This window comes from Lissotriton vulgaris, chromosome 1_1 (assembly GCF_964263255.1).
Source record: "Lissotriton vulgaris chromosome 1_1, aLisVul1.2, whole genome shotgun sequence".
Taxonomy (NCBI): Eukaryota; Metazoa; Chordata; class Amphibia; order Caudata; family Salamandridae; genus Lissotriton; species Lissotriton vulgaris.
In genome coordinates, this window is record NC_141685.1 from 1299622067 (window position 1) to 1299640505 (window position 18439).

Sequence of the window (18439 nt, forward strand, 5' to 3'; positions counted from 1 at the left end):
TGGAGTGGTGTGCCTGGATCTGGAGACCCATCTGGAGTGTTGTGCCTGGATCTGGAGACTCATCTGGTGTAGTATGCATGGACTTGGAGACTCATCTGGAGTTGTGTTCCTGGATCTGGACTCATCTGGAGCAGTGCGCCTAGCTCTGGAGACGCATCTGGAGTGGTTTGCCTAGTTCTTGAGACTCTTTTGGAGTGGTGTGCCTGGATCTGGAGACTCATCTGGAGTGGTGGTCCTGGATCTGGAGACTCATCTAGAGTGGTGTGCTTGGATCTAGAGACTCACCTGGAGCAGTGTGCCTGGAACTGGAGACTCATCTGGAGTGGTTTGCCTAGCTCTGGAGACTCATCTGGAGTGGTTTGCCTGGATCTGGACTCATCTGGAGCAACGTGCCTAGCTCTGGAGACTCATCTGGAGTGGTTTGCCTAGCTCTGGAGACTCATCTGGAGTGGTGTGCCTGGATCTGGAGACTCATCTGGAGTGGTGTTCCTGGATCTAGAGACTCATCTGGAGCGGTGTGCCTGGATCTGGAGACTCATCTGGAGTCGTTTGACTAGCTCTGGAGACTCATCTGGAGTGGTTTGCCTGGATCTGGAGACTCATCTGGAGTGGTGTGCCTGGATCTGGAGACTCACCTGGAGTGTTGCGCTTGATTTGGAGTCTCAGCTGGAGTGGTGGGCCTGAATCTGGAGACTCATCTGAAGCAGTGAGCCTAGCTCTGGAGATTCATCTGGAGTGGTGTGCCTGGATCTGGAGACCCATCTGGAGCAGTGCGCCTAGCTCTGGAGACTCATCTGGAATGGTGTGCCTGGATTTGGAGACTCATCTGGAGTGGTGTTCCTGGATCTGGACTCATCTGGAGCAGTGTGCCTAGCTCTGGAGACTCATCTGGAGTGGTGTGCCTGAATCTGGAGACTCATCTGGAGTGGTGTTCCGGGATCTGGAGACTCATCTGGAGTGGTGTTCCTGGATCTGGACTCACCTGGAGCAGTGTGCCTATCTCTGGAGACTCATCTGGAGTGGTTTGCCTAGCTCTGGAGACTCATCTGGAGTGGTATGCCTGGATCGGGAGACTCATCTGGAGTGGTGTTCCGGGATCTGGATACTCATCTGGAGCGGTGTGCCTGGATCTAGAGACTCATCTGGAGCAGTGTGCCTGGATCTGAAGACTCATCTGGAGTGGTTTGCCTAGCTCTGGAGACTCATCTGGAGTGATTTGCCTGGATCTAGAGACTCAGCTGGAGTAGTGAGCCTGTATTTGGAGACTCATCTGGAGTGGTGCTCCTGGATCTGAAGGCTCAGCTGGTGTAGTATGCATGGTTTTGGAGACTCATCTGGAGTGGTGTTCCTGGATCTGGACTCATCTGGAGCAGTGCGCCTAGCTCTGGAGACTCATCTGGAGTGGTTTGCCTAGCTCTAGAGACTCATCTGGAGTGGTTTGCCTAGCTCTGGAGACTCATCTGGAGTGAGCCTGGATCTGGAGACTCATCTGGAGCAGTGTGCCTGGATCTAGAGACTCATCTGAAGCGGTGTGCCTGGATCTGGAGACTCATCTGGAGTGGTTTACCTAGCTCTGGAGACTCATCTGGAGTGGTTTGTCTGGATCTAGAGACTCATCTGGAGTGGTGTGCCTGGATCTGGAGACTCATCTGGAGGGGTGTTCCTGGATCTGGATACTGATCTGGTGTAGTGTGCATGGATTTGGAGACTCATCTGGAGTGGTGTTCCTGGATCTGGACTCATCTGGAGCAGTGCACCTAGCTCTGGAGACTCATCTGGAGTAGTTTGCCTAACTCTGGAGACTCATCTGGAGTGGTTTGCCTAGCTCTGGAGACTCACCTGGAGTGGTGTGCCTGGATCTAGAGACTTATCTGGAGCGGTGTGCCTGGATCTGGAGACTCATCTGGAGTGGTTTGCCTAGCTCTGGATACTCATCTGGAGTAGTTTGCCTGGATTTAATGACTCAGCTGGAGTAGTGTGCCTGCATTTGGAGACTCATCTGGAGTGGTGTTCCTGGATCTGGACTCATCTGGAGTGGTATGCCTAGCTCTGGCGACTCATCTGGAGCGATGATCCTGGATCTGGAGACTCAGCTGGAGTCGTGTGACTGGATTTGGAGACTCATCTGGAGTGGTGTGCCTGGATCTGGACTAATCTGGAGCAGTGTGCCTAGCGCTGGAGACTCATCTGGAGTGGTTTGCCTAGCTCTGGAGACTCATCTGGAGTGCTGTGCCTGGATCTGGAGACTCATCTGGAGTGGTGTTCCTGGATCTGGACTCATCTGGAGTGGTATGCCTAGCTCTGGCGACTCATCTGGAGCGGTGATCCTGGATCTGGAGACTCAGCTGGAGTGGTGTGCCTGGATTTGGAGACTCATCTGCAGTGGTGTGCCTGGATCTGGACTCATCAGGAGCAGTGTGCCTAGCTCTGGAGACTCATCTGGAGTGGTTTGCCTAGCTCTGGAGACTCATCTGGAGTCGTGTGCCTGGATCTGGAGACTCATCTGGAGTGGTGTTCCTGGATCTGGAGACTCATCTGGAGTGGTGTTCCTGGATCTGGAGACTCATCTGGAGTGGTGTTCCTGGATCTGGACTCATCTGGAGCAGTGCACCTAGCTCTGGAGACTCATCTGGAGTGGTTTGCCTAATTCTGGAGACTCATCTGGAGTGGTTTGCCTAGCTCTGGAGACTCACCTGGAGTGGTGTGCCTGGATCTAGAGACTCATCTGGAGCGGTGTGCCTGGATCTGGAGACTCATCTGGAGTGGTTTTCCTAGCTCTCGAGACTCATCTGAGGTAGTTTGCCTGGATCTAGAGACTCAGCTGGGGTAGTGTGCCTGGATTTGGAGACTCAGCTGGAGTGGTGTTCCAAGATCTGGAGTCATCTGGAGTGGTATGCCTAGCTCTGGCAACTCATCTGGAGCGGTGATCCTGGATCTGGAGACTCAGCTAGAGTGGTGTGCCTGGATCTAGAGACTCATCTGGAGCAGCGTGCCTGGGTCTGGAGACTCAGCTGGAGTGGTACCCCCAGATACCATCTGTGGCACCCAAGCTCATGAGTAGCTACAGTGTGTATATGAGAGGAGCAGCTATGACCCACGTACCTTAAATCTGGGTACTAGAAATAGGAAGTAGTCTCATATTGACAGACGTGTTTAGCTTTTATCGTTATTTTTTGTACAGTTGTCCCAGAACAGCTTTTTGCCTCATTTAATAGCTATCCTTCTCCTCTTACTCAGCAGACAAAGTGCCCACACCAACTGCAAATCTGAAGGTGGAGATTGAGACATATGACTCTGTCCCTTAAGCTGCTGTTTCCTCCTAAAATGCCACAACTAAGCTTTCAGACCTAAATTTTGGTCGGTGTTGAGTATGGGATCCCACCAATACTTTTTCTGACAACAGAGACAAGGAACAGACAGGCCAGATTTTATAGCATACTACTGACTGACGCATTGTAATCTGAATATCTAAATATCAAGAGGCATGATTAGGTGTCGCGAGGCGGGAAGAATAGCTAAGAAGGGAGAGGGAAAAGGGGCTGCAGGTTGAGGAGGGTGTGAATTTGAGAAGTGAGTGAGGTGAGGGGTAAGTTAATGGTCGTATGTTGAATAGCCTGTACATATTTCGCATAATTTCAGACAATTTGTGTCAAGCTTTTTACAAGAAATTCTTGAAATTATGCCATCCGTGTTAAATATTCATGGAAATTAGCCATTTGCAGTAGAAATCTACCACGAACGTACGGGAACAACAGAATACTAATGACTCAGTTACTTATCGGTAAACTTCATTATTCTGAGTCGCAGTCTTCCTCGTCACAGTCACCCAGGAGCACTCTGTGTTCAAGGCACAGCATTGCCCCATGTAAAAAAAGGTCCCACCCAATACGGCAGTCTGACAGGAAGTGCCTATCACTAAAACTATAAGGGTGGGGCAAACATAGAACACAACCTGCCATCCTCACAAGCCAAAAAGCAACCAGATGGAAAAAGCAAAATGTTTTGTTCGTCCCTCCACAACCAATTCCGGGAGGGAGGGATCATGACTATGATGAGGAAGACTATGACTCAGAGTAATGAAGATTACTGGTAAGTAACCAAGCCGTTACCTTCCTCCTCCGTCTTCCTCGTCACAGTCACCCAGGAGCGTATACGTAAATGTCAGACGAAGAAAAGAAACAGACGCCAAAGGAAGCCAAGGAAATGTATTTGCAGACAAGCACAATCAGTGAACAGCTGCAAGGACAGCGGAACCAAAATCCCCAGAAAACACCTCCTCCATCCGCAACTTGTAATGGGAGATGAAGGTATGAGGGGAGGACCCTGTAGCCACCGCACAAAAATCCTTTAAGGAAGCGCCCTTAAAAGAAGCCCAGGAGGAAGCCACACCCCAGGTGGAACATCCATGAACGACCGGGGGAAGAGAGACCCCCGAATGATGATAGGCTAAGGAAATAGCGGACCGAACCCAACGCGAAAGAGTAGAAAGGGTAGGTTGATGACTTTGCTGGGAAACCCCAAAGGTTACAAACAAAAAAAAACCTTGCGAAGGGAGGAGGCCCACTCAAAATAGATAACCAGAGGCCTCGTCAAATTCAGCGAATGAAGCTGGATTTTCTCCTCTGTAGAGGGGGCAGGAAAAAAGACTGGAAGGACAATATCCTGGGAAAAATGGAAAGGGGATGACTTTTTCTGAAGAAAGGCCGGGTCAGGGCGAAGCACCACTGTGTAAGGAAAAAAATGCAAGACCGGAGAATGGCAAAGCAAAGCGCCAAGTTCCCCGAAACGCCACCCTTAGGTAATAGCCGCCAGAAAAGACACCTTCAGGGTGAGAAACTCCAGAGACACAGAAGGTAGGGGCTCAAATGTGGAACGCCGCAAGGCATGAAGGACTAAAGGAAGATCCCAGGGGGGTACAGGAGAAGCAACAACAGGCCGTCAAAGATAAAAACTGAAAAGAAGGCGAGAAGCCAAGGATCAAAAGGGATGAGAGAGGCACCCCGGATAGCCTTAATGGCAGACCACTGGCTGCGGAGAGGGAAAACCGACAACCCAAGCAAAAAACCATCCCAGAGGAATTCAAGCACAGAACCCTCCTCACAGGAGTCAGGGAGAAACCCCCACGAAGAACACCAAGCAGAGAAATTCCTCCAGTGACGTTTTCAAACCTTGAGAGTACAGTCCTTCCTAGAATTCTGCATGGACAGAGCCACCTCAGAGGAACAACCCAAAGACACTAACCATCACCTTTCAAATTCCAAACCCCCAACGCCAACTGGCTGAGAGCCCGATGAGACAGGAGAGGAAAGCGGAGTGGAGAAGGGGACAGAGGTAACCTCTATGGGGGGTCAACAGCCAAATGAAGCAGGAGGGGATACCAAGGCTGGTGAGGCCAAAAGGAGACCACCAACAGCATCACCGCCACCCCTTCCGTCCTGATCTATGCCAAAACCCTGCTGAGAAGCGGAAAAGGAGGAAAGGCTTAGAGAAGACCCTGAGGCCAAGGGAAACTCAGGGCATCCACCCCCCACGCCTCCCTGCAAGGAAGAAGGGTGGAAAACCTTGGCAGAAGAGCATCCTGGGAGAGGAAAAGAGATCCAGCCAGGGCCTTCCAAACCACCCAACATCTCCCGAAAGACGAGAGGAGACAGGGACAGAGAAACCGAAAAAGACGACCCAGCTGATCCGCATACCCATTCTCCCTCCCTGGCAGATAGATAGCCGTCAGACCCAGCAGGTTGGCTTCTGCTCAAGACCCAATCTGATCCGCCTGGAGAGCCAAAAGATGAGAGTGAGTGCCCCCCAAATGATTCAAGTATGCACAGGCCACCTGACTGTCCGAACTTCAGCCCACTTGTCCTTCACATGACAGGCAAAGTGCAGGAGCACCTTGAATACTGCTGTCAGTTCCTTCCAATTCGAAGACATCCAGCTCTCCATGGGAGACCAAGGACCCTGAGCAGGAAGAACCCAGAGGGTGTCACCCCAACCCCAAGGGCTGGCATTGGTATTCAGGGAACAGGAAACTGGAGGATCCAGGGGCACCCCTTTCGCCAGGCTGGCCGGCACCAGCCACCAATGCAGCTGGAGATGAATGGTGGAAGTCACTGGAACAGAGGCAGCATAGTCCTGGGACCCCGGATTCCAGTGAGACAGAAGGGGAAACACCAGATGGAAGAGGTGTCTGCGAGCCCAAGGAACCAGGAAAAGGGAAGCAGCCATGTCCCCCTGAACCTGCAATCAGACCCTTGCGGAAGCCGGCGGGGCAGACAAGGGGTACTCCAGATGAGAGCTGAGCCGAAGCTGGCGAGCCGGAGCAAGAAACATCATCCCCAACCGGGTATTGAAGTGAGAGCAGATGAACTGGAGTTCCTGAGATGGGATGAGGTGGGACTTGCTGAGGTTCACAAGGAACCCACAGAACTCCAGACAATTCCATACCAACGTCACATCCTCCTGGGCCTTAAGGAAAGACGATGAAGAAACTAACCAGTCATCAAGGTAGGGAAACAAAAGCACCCCCCGAGCACCCAACAGACCCACCAGTAGAGCCAGACCTTAGTAAAATACCCGAGGGGCGGAGTCCAAACCAAAGGGGAGGACACCAAATGTTGTCCCAGGCCAAAGAACCATAAATACCTCTGGAAGAGAGGATGCACAGGAATATGGAAATAAGCATCCAAAAGGTCCATTGATGACAGAAAGGCCCCAGGGGAAACAACAGGCAGAATCTTCTGCAAACTCACCATCTTGAATCTCTGGTAAGGCACATAGGAGTTCACGGCCTTGAGACCCAGAACAGGGTGGAAACCCCCTGACGCCTTCTGCACCAAGAACATCAGAGAGTAGCAACCCTGTCCTAACTCGGCCCAGGGAACAGGAATGATGGCACCCTTCTGGAGAAGATCCAAGATTCCCTGCTTAAACCCCAGCAGTTTCAGAGGAATCCGAGGAGTTGGGGTGGGGACAAAAAGATCTGGAGGTTGAAAAGCAAAGTCGATAGAATAACCTTTGACCACCAGGCAAAGAACCCAAGAATCGGTGACATCACAACCCTAAGCGGAAAAAAACTGTACAATTCGGCCGCCCACCCTCAGATATTCAGGACTTTGGAGAGTCATCGGTAAGGGCAGCACCTGCGGGCTCTTGCTGGGACTGTGCAGAGAAGGGGGTGCCACGACCACAACCCCTCCCATGAAAGGGCTGGGAGGCACACTTCCCAGCTGAGGGGAGATTCCCAAATGGTCACCTATAACCAAACCTAGACCTCTCAGAGCAGGCCGCAGAAGCGTCAGCAGCTCACGATCCTCCACTGATTTCTTCAGTAGATCTTTAAATTTAGGCCCAAACAGCTTAGCACCATCAAAAGGCAAGCATGACAGGAGGGACTTCTGGGAGGCCTCTGCCTTCCAAGACCTCATCCAGATGTTACGACGAGCAGAAACAATGGAACCAGAAATTGCTGCAGCAGCTGACAGAGAGTCAAATGTAATCTCCAACAAAAAGCAAACCTGCAGTTCCATAAGGGACAATGGGAATTAACATCCTCCCCTTGCTGGAGGTCCTCAGACAAGGCCTGAAAATCATACAGAAGAAATTGAACTACATATGAGGCATAAGGACCCACCCTGATGGAAAGGTTAGCAGCCGAGTAAGCCCGAGCAGCAGTGGCCACCTTTATGTCCACGGGATCGCTAGGAGAGGCGTCCACCGAGATTATGGAACCACTGGAGGCCAGACCCACCATTAGAGAGTCCACTTTCACTTGAGATGGAAACTCTGCCAGGAAGTTCTGAAGAGGGTACTTTTTAGTAGGGAACAAAGGGAACCCAGCTTTCTCGACATCAGACCGTTCCCTGGACAGAAGCCCCCGGATGGCCTTATGGATGGGAAAGGAGTCTGTCTCCTTCCGGCGGAACTGGGAGAAAAGAATCCTCCTCCTCATCCAGAGGCACAATAGTTTGAAAGGCCAAATTGTCCTTCAAGTGAGTCATGACCTCCTTCAATTCGGGGTGCCTTTAACAAAGCGTGCCCGCTGCTCCTCATCTAAACCATCAGAGTCTGGGTCAGGCTGAGAAGAAATCCTGGGGATCTTAGGCATCGGCCCATCCCATGCCTTAGAGGCAGAATCCACCGTCTTATTAATCATTGCCTGCAGGACATCAAGATTCATGGCCACAGGCTGCTGGGAGGAAGCAGGTTCAGATTCTGACCCAGAAGAGTGGTGTTTACTCTTCTCAGAGCGTTTACCCTCCATAGCTGCAAACACAACTGCTAGGAGGAGGAGGAACGAACTTATAAGGGGACGAGACACACCATTGCTAAGTAATCGGCACTGCCATCCATGACATGGCACGCTGAAGACGGTCATCTCGTCACCATAAAACAACCCCGGGAACCGCCCGACATGAAGACTGGATCTGCAGGGAACCTCAGGTAAGCCACAAGGTGAAGGACTCGGGCGCCCTGCTAAAAATGAGGCATATCAGCATTTAAACAAAGAAATAAGACTGCTGCTCCTGGCCGCTGTTGCGCAGGAGTGGCATAAGCGTCCCAACCCACCACCACCGCTCCCTAGTCCCTCAGCGCAGAAGCGGCGGTGCCACAGGGTAGAGAACAGTGTACATGCTGCCGCTCCACATCGCTCGGCGGGGGAGTGGCACTCCCATACACAATGGGTGTTCTATCTGGAACACAGTGAAAAAAACAGGATGTGTTCTACGGTTGCCCCATCCTTGTAGGTCAGGTGGCAGGCACTTCCTGTCAGGCCGCCATATTGGGTGGGGACTTTTTTTATATGGGTGAATTCTGTGCCTGGAACACGGAGTGGTCCTGGGTGACTGTGACGAGTAAGACGGAAGAGGAATGTAATGGCTGCTGTTTGCGCTTCTTTTATATTTTGGACAATTTTTAACGTGAAATGTATCCGTGCGTCAAAAATTGACATGAGGACGCATTTCACCCTGAAATATAGTGCTAAATGAAATATATGCATTTCTTGCAATTAATTATAATTTTGTAGACATTTCACGTAATTACGCGGAAACTAATTATCCGAATTTCACGCTTTGCTACTGTTGCCATGGAATTGAGGGATGCGTAATATGAAGAATGGTGAAGTTGCGATGAAAGTGGATTGAGGAAGAATGAGGCCGGCACCCACAAACGCATCCCCAGGAATTCCACGTCCCTATTGCTGGACTGGACTGTTTTGATCAAGAATTTTGGATGCAGCGTGCACTCAACAGGACCCACTGGCTCACCGGCAGGGTGGCATGTGGGTTCCAACTGAAACTTCAAATAACAATAGCTCTGGTGGGGTGGGTTGGGGCTGAGGAGATGTGGACAAGGGGGTCTTCAGGTAAGATGAAGGTAAGGTTGAAGTAAGGAAATTGAGATGAAGCGTGGTTGAGATGAAGTGCAGTAGATTGAGGTTATGTGGAGGAGATGTTTTTGGTGGGGTCCTTCAAAGACGAGTTTATGCTGAAGTGAGAAAACAGGGAGGCGGAAATAAGAGCAAAATAAGGGGAAGGCTGGGATACGTAGGCGACATTGGGTTGATGGTATTGTGAAGAAGGGGGGGTGAATGGAAGTTTTCGGTTTACGTGATATTCAGTTGAGGTGAAAAGGAGGTTGAGGCGAGGTTGGAAGGAAGTTGAAGCAGTGGAGTAATAATAGCCACTGCGGTGGAGGGGGGTCCCTGAGCTCCAAGGGGCCCCCTTCAGCATGGGCACTGTGCACGGGAGGCGGGCTCCTGGCCCAAGAGCTCCAGAGTATGAGGGTCCCCCTTTAATTTTGTTACTCCACTGAGTTGGTGTAAGCTGAAGTGGGGGTGGCATAAAACTGAGTGAGGTCGGAAGTCAAACAGGCTGGAAACAAAACATGACTGGAGGCCAGTAGCATCCAGGATGAGGGCGGTGTCAGGGACAGAGCTACAGCCTTATCTGCTGCCCCAAATGTGGGCGTTGTACACAAACCAGTGAGGACACAAAGGAACCAGCTAGAGATCCTGCGAGGAAAAAATTGAAGTACAAAGATTGTCCTGTTATGGAATCCATACCTCTGCAGTTCACAGCAACACAAAGGACCTATTTTAACCCACAAAATCAACTTCCTGCATAGAAAAGAAGATATTTTTCCACCCTGATCTGTATTTTCATGGAAAAACACCTTAAAAAACACAAGAAATTATGAAAATCTTGTAATTTCCCCCGTGAAATATAACCTTATAGCAACACATACAAAATGTTCAACATGTGTGTTTCAGTTAAATGCATCAGGTTATATGACTGCACTGAGAGACAGTACTTGTAAGTAATACTTCAGTAGGGATGGAAAGGGGCAGTGTCTGGGATGGGAAGCTTGACCTGGCTCTGTTTTGGCATGCCGGTACCCAAGGGAGAAGGGTCAAGCCAGAGCCAGACATCTGGATAGGACCGGGCTGGAACTGGCTTGGCTAGCAAGTTATCCTGAAAGAGAAGTAAGATGTATGGTGTCAGAGAAGGTCTAGAATGTGCCTTATCACAAAAAGGCTTGTACTCTCTTGGCATATTTACCACATGGGTGGGAAAGGCCCAGTAAATAACCGGGAAGAATGCCAATGTTTTGGCAACCATTAAACCCGTTCCGCATCTAAGACACAGTAACGCAGTTTGACTTTGTGGTTAAGAACGCAGAATGGTATGTGGCGAGAAACAGAAAGCTATGCTATGGAATTTATAAAAAGAATGGCGACCCGAAAGCATCCCAGAATTGCTGGACAGAAATACCACTACACCAAGGCCAAAAGAGATGCAGAAGGATCAGTTCCTAAAAAGCCATGTCTTAACAGATTTTTGTAAGCTCAGCTCACTGTTCATAGAGCGAATGGCCAGAGGGAGAGCATTCCAGAGCTCGCTGCATTAAAGCCAAAAGAGACTCCTCTGCTTCGAGCCATTCTGACTGTGGGGATGGCTACTAAAAATGAATTGGAGGGTCTAAGAAGCCTATCACGGGAATGAGAGGAGACCAGTTGGAGAGAGACTGGAGGAACACTTGCATGGAAGGCTCTGTGCACCATGTAAAGAGATTTAAACTCAATCCTTTGGATGATGGACAGACAATGGAGGGCAATCAGACCCTGTCTAGTTTAAATATGCCTATGAATACCCAAGAGCAGTCTTGCAGCTGCATTTTGCACAACCTGGAGTTCACGAGTCACTCCCTTGAGAGCACCTTGGTAAAGCAAATTGGCATAATCCAAGCAAGAGAGGATCAGAGCCTACACTACTAGCCTCCTGGAGGAGAAGAGGCATAATCTTGTACAGCATGCGCCTGATTCCAAAGAAGGTGGCTGACAACTGATAGAGCGCTTACAGCACTCTACATTGTATTGGTGCATTATACTCATAATGAAACGTATCTACATGTGTTTTTATCATTTGCAGTGTATTGTGTTTATCAAATGCATTTATTCACCATCTTAAACATAGAAATGTAATGTGCACCTTTAATTAGGATTTATAGATATTAGAGACACTATCATTTCTGTATGCATAATGAGCAGGATGACATTACATTCATATCAATATAACTGTGTGTGTTTAAGTTGCCTGCACTGTAGGCCCAGAGCTGCAAGTTGTTGACAATTTTGAAATCCTTGGTTACTAAATAAATAATTAGTTTAATCTCTTGTGTGGGCCAGGACAGTGTGCTCTCATCCCACTGCAGGTACAGGAATTCAACCTCGTTATTCTTAGTTTAAGGAGATAACTGGAATGTCTTTTAAGAGTCTGAGAAGAGGGAAGGGAGGATATCTTCTGTGCCTGGCCTATCTGAACCTCAAGGCCACTGGAAGACAAAAAGAACTTAATTAAAGAAGTAACGGAAAGCTACTGGGGAACTTTGCAAGTGAAGTAATTCATCATTTGATACATTTAGGAGGGGCTGAGTTTTGTCTTTTTGCACTATGCGCAGGGACAGAAGTGCAGACTTCTATATTTTCGGAGGAGAAGGAGCATCTTAAGAGTGAGCTCCATAGCCTTAAGCCATCTTGACCCATTTTGACGTGAGTACTTCTTAGGAAGTCTACACGTGCTGACACCTTTGGGAAAGAAGTAAGGGTACTCAGCCAGGACCCTCCAAGAGAGTAGTGTAGGGAAATATAATTCATGCTTTTCTTCCTAATGAATACGGAATTAGACTCAGCCTCAATTCTGTGTTGTATTTTAATTCTAGAGTTTGTTACATTATGCCTTCTGTGCCAAATTAATTATATGCTTAGGTTTGGCTCTATATTGATCTTTTATGCACCTATATTCGCTGATTCTCAGATGTGTTTAAATTCAATTATTTTAAGCCTTATAATAAAATCCATGAACTTAAATTCGGAGTCTGTGGTCTTTTAAACATGACTAAATTGCAAGTATAATCTTGAAGTGTTTATTCCCCTCAGCCAATTTCAGCAGGAAAATAAAAGACCATCAGTGCTAAATTTGGAAGGAAAGGCAGGGACTAAAGTTAGCGTAATCAAATGGTAGCATAGGATGGTTTGCCTTTAAAATGAGGGGAAAATGAGGGATTTAGAGTAAAAGCGGAGGAACACTTGTCTCTGGACTTGGAGTAGATGACCGTGAGAAACGAAGATTGATGGAGGTCAGCGGATGCTGATGGTGCGGCGAAAGAGGTGGTAGCGTGAGTATGAAATCATGTAGTGCACTAGATTGCCTTGGTGAATTAATTGTGTGTTGTCTTGCGAAGTGAGAATGCAAGTCGAGTGATTGTGGGTTAATCGGTTTACTGGTCTGGACACGTGCGGATCAGGAAGTTTAGTGAGCAGACTCAAGAGAAGTCCAATATCCCGGGATAGTTTTGTGTATGTGATTGTCCGATCAAAATTGTGGGTGTCGTGAAGCGCTATCGGCGATCCACTTGTTGTGAGAAGTTGGCCTGACATATGCTGTCCACTATTCTAGTGGGCACATTGCCCCAGTCCAAACAAGCCTTATTGATGGTAGGTTAAAAGACAACCTGTATAGAAAGCTATCCTAGTGGAAGCTGTGGAGAGCAGCCTTCAGTCTGTCTTGAAGGAATGTAAAGCAGCTTGATTTACCAGTCTATAATCTCATGAATTACCAAATGAAAGGAGAACCACACCAGGTCTATGTATAAAATATATGTATTTATTCTAAACACATCCCTCTAGTCTCTTTATGAGGCTAAAGACAAAAGTACATTCAGTAAACTTATTTAGCACACAGTAAATTAGCACAATATATGATTAGCCCTAGGGGTTTCACAAACCATATACTAAGAAAGTGGTATAAGAACCACGACTGACATAGATACAAGGCCTAGAGCCTTTAGAACTGCTGGGGCCACCAGGAACCACCCAAGGTAGTGACTTAGGGGACCCACGGGGTACGCGTGCAGTGTCTAAACACAGCCGCAAATCACAATTAACTTCTATGGGGGAAATCGCGGTTGGGAAATTACAGATTAAGGACACTTAGAAGAAGACTTGGAGCAAACCCCTTTAGAACTAGGCAGTACTAGAGTCAATACCCATGGGAGCACCAGAGTACTCGAGTTACCTCACCCAGGGAAGCCGGTGCATAAGTGTCTTTTGGTGTCGGGTTTCGTCGTCGATTTCAATGGCGAGCTGCTGAAAAGTGCTACAGGCGACCAAGTGGAAAGTGTTTGGGTGGATCCAAGGGTGGATCGGGGATCTGAAGAACCTGAAAGCAGAGGGGACAGAGCCTGGGTCACTAGCCAGTGACCAGGAAGGCGATGAGATGATGCCAACCAATGTCGGGAGATTTCAGGTGAAAAAGGTGAAGTTCGACTCTTCAGCCACGAGGACTAGGAGGCGTCGAGGATGACCAGGAGCTGTATCCGAGCTGTCTCACAAAGGATGTTGAGTGCTGCAGTGTCAGTTTTTGGATTTGACCCAACAAGCCTTGGCAACAGCAACACACGCAGAAAGCAAAGATTGCCTTTGGTGCGGACCAGCAAGGTCTGAGGGTCTCGCCCTTTGGAGGGAAGCCAGGGCACATCTGGAGTAACCAGGAAAGCTAGAGAAACACAAGAGTTACCTTCGTGGGGACCCACTAATCAACGGACCTGGGATCGCGAAGGAGCCTCGAGCGGAAATGCTAGAAGCGGGCCCACGGAACACTCGGGTAGTGTAGGCCCACAATCTTCAGTGCAAAAGGTGCTCGGGGCTTGGACTACAAGTAGCCCAATGCACAACTTCTGAAAAGCTCAGGAAGTTGATGCACTTGGAAATGTGCCCGGTGTCCAGGAGTTCCAGTCCCACGTCACTCGTGAGGGCAGCGGGTCTCAGCTTTGCTGGGATCTTGTGTCGGCCTCTAAGAAATCTGAAAGTCTGTGTCCTGAGAGGCAAATCCTTAGGGATCTGGCAGGAGCCTTGGAAATGCAGACCAGCAAGATGCTTCTTTGGTTCCTGTTTGAACAGGGGAGTCACTCCTTGACCCCACAGGAGATTCTTCCATCTTCTAGTTGAAATAGAATGTCGAAGTTCCAGGATATATGTTGCAGAGTTTCGTCCAGGGTAGTCTAAAGTCCTAATGGCTGGGTTCCTATACTTATACTAAGTTTAGTGGTTGGACTTACTCTAGGGACCCACCTATGGGTGGATCCAGGGAGGAGGGGGTTACACCCCTTTCCTTTGTCCAGTTTTGCACCAGAGCAGGGGCTGAGTGTCCCTGCAACCGGTTTGAACTGGGATATGCACAGGGACACCAAATGTGCCCCCAGCACTGTCTGAAAAGCATTATCTGAATGCACCCACCCAGCCCCAATACACTAAAGCCTGTCTGGGAAGTGGTTACACCTCCCTGTGACAGGAAACCTATTGTCCAGGCCTCCGCTGCCGGAGTTTCCTTCAGCAGCAGGAGGTCAGACTTGTGTCTGTGGCTGCAGCATCCATTTTGTGATGCTGGGGCTCTTTTAAACTATTACCGGTTAAGTAAGTGTGTACATGTCTTCTCCCTCTAGAAGGGTGGAATTCTACCCCCGCCACCAGAACTGGCGGGGGTAGGATTCCAAAGTGTTTGACACCAAACCTGACATGTTTCCATGCAGCCATTCCAAAGTTAGCATTAACTGCGAGGTTATAATGCACTTAAGAGTATATGGTCTGGCTGCATCACATGACCGCTACAGAGAAGTGATTTTGAAAGCTGCAGAGGGGTCCTGCTCATGCATGGGCACCCTCTCACACAAAAGCAAGAGCTCTGCCTTCAGGATTGATAAGGCCTGCCATAGGAGTGACTTATAGGTTTATATGTGGCAGTGATATAAGGTAGATATTGGTAAAATATATCTCAGTAAGGGGTGCATGCACCCCCTTACCCCTGATAGGCCTCTGTGGTACCTATGCCCTTAGTACCTAAGGTACCATATACTAGGGACTCACAAGAGTAACCCAGTAACCAATCTGGAGTGCACCTAATGTACATGCAATCAATTTAGAGAGGAAGCAGCTAGGCTGGGGTCCTGGTTAGCATGACCCCAGCCAGACTAAAGTCGAAAAACACCCGCAAAAAGTGGGGGTAGATATATTAAGCAGATCCTACTCTCCTACACGTGTGATAGGGAACCTTGTGTGAATGTAAGAGTAACGTCACGGGGGAAAGCCTCAGGTACCGGGGGTAAACTACAGCGATTGGTCGACCAACGCAGGTTGGGATCACAGAGGATGTTCTTGTATGAGTGTTCTATCGACCTGTTAGCGGATAGACAATTACTTGTTTATGTGACTGTAAGTTATTGTGGCTGTAGTAGGAAGCAGTTACTTGGTTAATAACTTTTGTTTATGCAGTTACTTGCGTACGAATGTATGAGTGAGTGGACGCAAGTGAAATTGTAAAGGAGGGTGAGCTGCTGCAAGGAGGGAGTTGTGACGTCAGTGCGAGCCGCGCTGGGATTGGTCGGTTGGTGTAACGCCACGCTGGGATTGATGGAATTTCATCAGAAGTTTAATATTGAATTCTGGATTGCAAATAACTGATTTTCACAATGAGATGTTTCAAGGTGTTACGTGAGGTGACACAGGGGTAGTAACTCGGGTGGGAGAAGAAGCTCCACCTGAGGATACCCCGGCACATTATATGGTAACCAATGTAGGACTCAATACTATAGTGTGGCTACAAAATTGGTATAAAATTACAGAGAAAGAGGGAGAATTGGCTTTCCCTCATTATGGGTCATTTCGGATGGAGGTGCTATATTAGCTGAGAGGGGTGATGTGTTCTCTGAAGCCTCCGCCTAGACCAACGCAATTTGAAGCATTAGTTGCATGGATGAGAGCAGCAACAATTGAAGAGGTGGAGAGAAGACACCATAGAGGTAGAACGCTTATATCCATTCAGGTTGCTAAAAGTAGGGTCTGAAGAACAGAGTAGGACAGAAGAGGACAGTGATATAGATGATAGCTTTCTTGAGAGGCTGTTAGCAGAACAACCTCCACCTTATGATTCCAGGTTGGAGCCGGAGAGAAAGCAGCAACCTGGGGTAGCTTTAGGGGTAGGTCGAACAGGTTCAGAAGAGCAGACAACAGGAGTAAGAGGGATAATGGCAATTGGAATACAAATTCCAGGGGGGTCTGGAGGGCCAGGATATGCAAGACCTGAGCACAATGGAAGTGCAAGTGCCATGCAGTTACCAGACTCTCCTACGGTACTAGTTATAATTGGACTCGTGGTTTCAAACTGTAACACAAATGAGAGTCCAAGTGAAAGTCAACAGCAGACCAGAGAAGGGGAAGAAACTATGTCAGGAGGTACTCTTACAGTGAGTGGAACAAGGATGGCTCAGATGCCAGTGGAAGCTAGTACTCCATTGCCAACCACTGCTTATCCATCAAGGATAGACTGTGGGTCAGAATGAAAACGAACAGGAGCTTTGGCAAATTTTAGGTCAGACATTAGAATGTGGGTTACACCAGTGAGGGATTCAATGCTACCAAGAGAAGAGCGGGATATGAGACAGGAAGCCCCTAGAGTAATGTTTTAACCGCAAGGTTTATGTGAAGGTAACCATTGGAGAAGTCGAAGTTGTGAGAGAGAAAGTCGTCCAGTTTTGAGAATGGAGAAGGGTGTTTATTGAGCCCAATAGCAAGGCAGATTCACGGAGCAGTTAATCTTGGAATAGATGCCATGGTGCGAGTGTTCAGGCAAACGCGGTTTAACCCACAATTTCGTGTGCATGCTGAAGCAGTCTGTCACCGGTGTGTTACGTGTCAACAAAAGAATGTGGGAAAAACAACTGTGATTGCGATAAGTCACATGGAAGATCAGGAGGTCCTTTCAATAGGATGCAGTTAGACTTTATTGAGATGCAGAGATGCAATAGGCTGAGATATGTTTTGGTGGTGAATCTTTTTACGTTGGGTTGAGGCGTATCCAACAGGACGATGTGATAGTCTCACATCTGCTTTTAAGGGAACTGATACCGCGGTTCGGATGTCTGACCTCAGTGAAGACAGATAGAGGTACACTTCCATAGCGAACTCATGAAATTATTGTGTACAGCTTTGAAAATTGATCAGAGACTGCATTGTAGCTACAGGTCTGAGGCTTCTGGTCTTGTGGAACAGATACACGGCACAATCAAGATGAGGGTGTCAAATTGTGTTTGTCAACTTCATTGAAATGGTGCTGATGACTCTACGTAGTACTCCTGATAGGAGGACAGGGCTCTCTCCCCATGAAATATTCATGGGAAAAGCTATGCGACTGCCTAAGGTGCCATCTACAGCATTGATAAACATCACAGAGGATTTGGTTATGGATTATTGTAAGGGACTGGCTGATGTGGTTAATCTAGTGTCCCACCAGTTCGAGGCTGCGACTGCATCCACCTCGATAGACTTGCTGAATGATCTAAACCCTGTTGATTGGGTGCTTGTCCGAAAGCAGGTGAGGAAGAGCTGCCTTGATGCTTGCTGGCGAGGACTATATCAGGTGCCTCTGGTCACAAGTACAGTGGTGAAGTGTAGAGGATTGCCAAACTGGATCCACGCTTCACATACTCGCAGAGTACCAGAAGCTGCTGAGGACACGCCTCCTCTTGTTCCCCAAAATGCAATTGAGAATGCAACAAAAAACAGAAAGAACAATTCAGATTGTGAGAACTGATGATGAGGCGGAACAACCAACCGAGCAAGAAAGAATAAACCAAACAGCTCCCGAAGAGAATGCAGACTCAGAGATAGACGACATTGTGGATGTGAACTTTGAACCAGAGCAGAGTGAACAGCCTGGTGCCAAAGGTTCAGAGCAAGAGGAAGAGAGGAGGGTAGATGCTGCAGCAGCAAAGTGGCCAACAAAGAAAGAAAGGCTGAACATAAGGCATGCATCTGAGAAAAATATCACTCCGATTCCTGAAACACCTGAATCCGAACAAAGTGAAACTGAAGAAAGACCGGATGGTCTAA